This window comes from Dipteris shenzhenensis, chromosome 15 (assembly GCF_047967505.1).
Source record: "Dipteris shenzhenensis isolate YYH24624 ecotype China chromosome 15, Dip_SZ_1.0, whole genome shotgun sequence".
In the NCBI taxonomy this organism is placed as follows: Eukaryota; Viridiplantae; Streptophyta; class Polypodiopsida; order Gleicheniales; family Dipteridaceae; genus Dipteris; species Dipteris shenzhenensis.
Genome location: NC_141610.1, coordinates 2,286,214 through 2,291,427, shown reverse-complemented (window position 1 = coordinate 2,291,427; position 5,214 = coordinate 2,286,214).

Here is a 5,214-nt window from a genome sequence, read left to right as displayed (position 1 = left end):
ATCTTCCTCGTTCTTCCCAGAATCTGCGACAACTGCAAAGTTATCCCCCTCTTCTAGATATCATGTTCACCCTTGCCATGGCTAGACCCAAAGAAATTCCACATCATGTCTACTAGACCACGATCAGGGATTTAAACCTTGAGATGAAGTAGAATCCCCGTGCTGATTTAATTTGAGAGGCATCACCATCTAACCACACCCAATGTTGTTTCATATTTTTTGCATGGGGAATTTCCTTTTTCAACCATTCCCAATGCAGTAGAAAAGCGTGCTGCACGAATAGGTGTCATGTTCCCTATCACCTAAAATGTAGAAATGGTAAGTGCATTACACTAAACTAAACTCCTGTGAGTCAGCAAGTAGATTGGCATCAGGCATGGACAAATCAAGCAAATGATTGTGTGATATGCACAAGAATTGCTATCTGCTTGTTGTATCAGTGAGCACTTTGTATCTCATCTTGTTCTTGAAAAGAATAATTTTTTACAAAATCTATGATAGATACAATAGTGTCATGGGGAAAATTGGCAAGGAACATCCTAAACTGTTTATCTTACTAGTTGGCCGTGAAATTATGAAGCACATATTTTGGGATGAATTGAACCACGTGACCTATAAGCTCCCTTGGTTGGATGCTCTTATATGACAATAGCCATCTCTTTTTATCGGATCCTTCAACATTGACATTTTCAAATCTCCTCCATTTTAGAGCAGTATGGTTGTCTTCCCTCATTTCATTTGGACAAACATTCAATGTCTTCTTCTTCAGCTTCAAACTTCAATGCTTGCATGTGCTACAAATGCATTCAATCCTATGCCACTCATGGTCTCCCTTTGGACAAACCAGTGGCTCCCACAGAGACCTCAGGTTACAAAACCTACCCTCCCTAGCAACACATGATGAGGATCCAGGTGGCCTACAGACTGCGCATTTATTGGGGAGACATGGGCATCGATTCCCATGGAGCAATGCTCCAACATGACTAGATCTCAAGTCATTCATAGCTTGCCAGGCCAGTTCAATGTCTATGTGTGTTTTGCAACAACAAACATTTCCATCTTTGAGTTTCCTGACATACTAGGGCTTACAATGCTCAAAGCTCCTCTCCCTAATCGAAATGTCAAGATTCTGATCCACAAACTTGAGATACAACTCTGTCTACTGACCCAACATGCGGGAACAATAGAACAATGAGCCCCCTTTTTGCTACTACTAAAAGAATACAAAACACAGTCTAATTAAAGTATATAATGAAGTAAAAAAATTTTCAACCACCGCATTGGTTTAGGACAGTCACAATTTCAATCACCGGGTTGGCTTAGGACACGTTTAGGACAGTCACAATTTCAACCACTGGGATGGTTTAGGACACTGTCACAGTTTCAACCACTGGGATGGTTTAGCTTGATTACAAAAATTAATGCTGCGGAGGGGATTCTAATGCAACTTTTGATGAGCTTGTAATAGGTCATTCGTAACAATGATTCGGTGCTTAATCATGAGTTGCAATTTGATCTTCTTATTTGCCTCCACCCTCTTCTGTTAGGGAGATTGATTCATTGAGCATCCTTTCGAGCATCTACAGCACAAAACACTATAGCAGGGAGATGGTGCATCATCATTGGGCTCGGAAGGACCACATGAATTCACAACTGATCGACCACCATCTCTCAAGCTGGGCCATTTCTGCCATCTCTAGCTGCAACGCTGGAAATCAACCTAGTACCATGGATAGACTTGTTGTGGAATTGGTATACCCTTCCTCCTCCCCTCTTCAAACACCAGCTTCTTGCTCCTCTCAAAACACCCCTCCTTACAAAGCTTTCTCTCACTCGCCACCACCAATTCTCCTTTTGATGTCTGTACACTCACTTTCACCGGTGTTGTCTCCCATCCGCTTAGCCCCCTCCTCAGCATTGTCGGCCCTCTCATTCCCAGTCATAGCCTCGGCCTTTCTGCCTCCCCTTAGCATATCCTCTCTGGGTTGTAGCATCTCCTTGAATGTGCCATGTACTTTGAAATAGCACATAGTTTCCAAATATGCCACCTCTCGAAACCTACCTCAAACATACATGAAAGTATTACGCCGCTATTCAGTTCTCATCAACCACCCTCTGCAAACAAAATGCCATCGACTCACCATGCGCGATTGCAAAGAATCCATTTCCAGTATTGTGGGCTGCTTCCTAAGGTAATTTGTAAAGCTTGTGCTGGCAATATGTAGCACTCGGCCCCAGTGGCATAATCGAGACAATACCGTTGTAGACAGTGTAATTTCTCAGGTTAGAGAGCATCACCTCTTGGACGTGCATCTCCCGAGGTGTTGGTAGGGTTGTTACTCTACGAACTTTAGGGTGCAGGCTAATGCTTGTGAAGACTCGAGACTGCTAATCACCTAAATGGCTTGATGTTGCTGCCTCGAATGCTCCCACCAACCGTGACATCATAGCTCATGTTCTTTGCTCCAATGGCAATGATCGAATGCGTGCATCTGCAACTGCTTCTTACTACTGCTCTACAAGGAATCTTCTTTTGTTCTCATTGTTTCTCCCTTCACAGATGTTGCAAAAGTGTCTTTCGTTGCCGATTTGATATCTGCCAATGGTTTCCTCGACCCGCACTCTATTCCTTGTGCCTTGACCTGGCTTTTCAGCTTTTTGGTCTCGTAGCCTCTATCTGCTTCTCTTGTAATCCATGGTGAGCTGCATGTCACTATTGACGCCATGGCCATGATTAGTCTAAAATAAACCCAAAGAAGCTAGCTGGTGAGGCAAGCAAAGAATAGAAGACAACTTACCTGAAAGAAGACAATGGCAAACCAAAGTCTGCGCAAGGTCACGTTAAGGTGCGTGCGAGTTGCAGAGGGCATTTGCAGGGCAGGGGCAGGTTGTAGGTACTTAAATCCTCCAAGTTTTGATGGGCGGGAGGTGTGAAAATTCAAAACTTGCGGGAGTAGCGTAATTTCAGTCACCGTTTTTTCCCCCTCCGACGATACACGTCAGCAGAATTGGAAATCCCAAACAAGTGCAATGTGGCCTAAAATGCTTCAAAACACAAATAGGCCAAAGGGCATGCTATCGAGTTTGATGTTGTGTATTATTAAATGCAATGACCTTTGGCATGCTTATGAGCCATATAGCAAGCAAGTGCATCGAAAAAGAAATAATTCAAAATTGTAAATAGTGTTGGATTTATTAAAATATCTTTGCACATGCACAAATTGCACTTTTCCAACTTCTTCCATTTTAGGGTGAATCTAGATACCAATACCAGCAACTATCAATGTTTTAGACCACCATGCACTAGTCCCAATAGTTGGGAATCCAAAATTTCAATCCATTTTCAACAAATAAGAAGAAAGTTATGGAGCATGCCCTCAAATGGCTTTGTATCACTTTAGCACAATATTGGAGACCCATTAACCTATGCATAATGATCTCATTTAGGTGTGTCCTTGGGTTGACGAGAAGCTCATGTAGTGTACTTTAGAATGATTACTTGGTTGCATGTATGTATTGAACAAAATTTTGATGTTTTTGAATAAATTGCTATATCCTATAGTCTTCAGGATGCATGCTTCACATGCAATAAAGCACTTATATTGCTTTAACGGTCTTGTTCCAAATCCTTATTCCATAATTTTTTGCTCTTGTGTTCAAGTTTGAATGTGTACTACAACTTGAAGCAAAGTTTGCCAAATTTCATTGAGCAATGCATAAGTTATGGGTCATGCAAGATACCCATATACAGAAAAGTCCTTGAACCTCACCAAAAATGGGTACACCCAAGCAAACAATGACCCGAATCTTGCCATATCTTGGCATGATTTTGATCTTGTTTGTTGGAACGATCATGCTCTGTACCATTAATATATACCAGATAACATAGAAAGCAAAGTGCTTGTATTCTTGTTAGTAGCATCTCGGTTTCATGCACCGTCTCTGCTGAGAGAGGTGCATAAGGCAAATGAGATGGCTCTTCCTTCATTTTAGCCAGCTTTTGTGGAGAAAAATTTATGTCACAAAGCTAGCAATTTCTAGCATGGAAGGACCCAATTGTGGAAAGCTTGAGATTTGTACAATGCACTCGTCTTTCCTCGTAACGCTAAATATGCTGAGGGCTTTTATGACCCCTGTCAAACTAATGGATGCTTTTACTATTACAACTCTGCACTGGCAATGGCTTGTAAAGTTGCCATATTTATTATGATTTTGGGCTAATCTTTTGGAAACTGTTGTGGGTTTTGTGACTTTTGGATAAAGAAGGGCTAGGAACAATCTACACACAAGATTAAGGTTGGCATTTAAAATTCATTTACTTATCCACACTGCTACTAGGAGCAATCGGCCCCCCATTTTATTTTAACATAAGAATTGGCAATTGGACAAGTTGTTTGTCTATAGGAATTGGACAAGTTTTGACTGTGACTCTACGTTTCAATCCAAAGAACCCGAACACAAAGAACATGGCTAGTCGCCCATTAACCTTCAACTTTGCAAAAGCTTCTGGATCATCGGCCATACCGAGTGGGTCGAGCACACTTAAAGGATAAATTGGGTCTAACCCCTCATCAAGAGGGCCCCCTCAGAGAGACCCGCATAGTTGAGTACAGCAGAGCCAGTTTGCATTGGAGCATTCATTGATGAACATGATGGCATCCAATAGGCTTTCCTTCGACAAAGCCAACATCTTGTATGCCTATGCCCTTCTCCACAAGAGCCTCCCATGGACATTGAGCGGTTTGTATAGATAGAGCACTCGATGGGTGTCACTGATAAGTAGCTTCAGGATCTTGAAGAAGAAGATGGCATTGTGCCCTGTTTCTGTAAAGCACTACCCTTTCCTTTGTTGCCCTTGATGGACACAAAGACAGTTCTTCTGAGTACTTATACATAGCCCAATCACATCTCTGGTGGACAATTTTGTGTTTCCTTCTAATTTAATAACATGGGCCGCTTGTTGCATTACACGAAGGTCGTCCTTGGACATGGTTTTCTCCCACTTTAGCCTCTATCATTGATTTGCCAATTCTTCTAGCAGTTACTTCGTTTGACCAGGAATACGACAACACATAGGTGATTGAGTCTCTTATTGAAGGAGTGTTTGGACGATGAAATTCCCCACCTTTTTCCTCTCCCCCACTGAGAGACCTATAGTGTCCCAGCTATAGTCACACAGCCTCTATATAACAACTATTGGCCTCTATATAATAA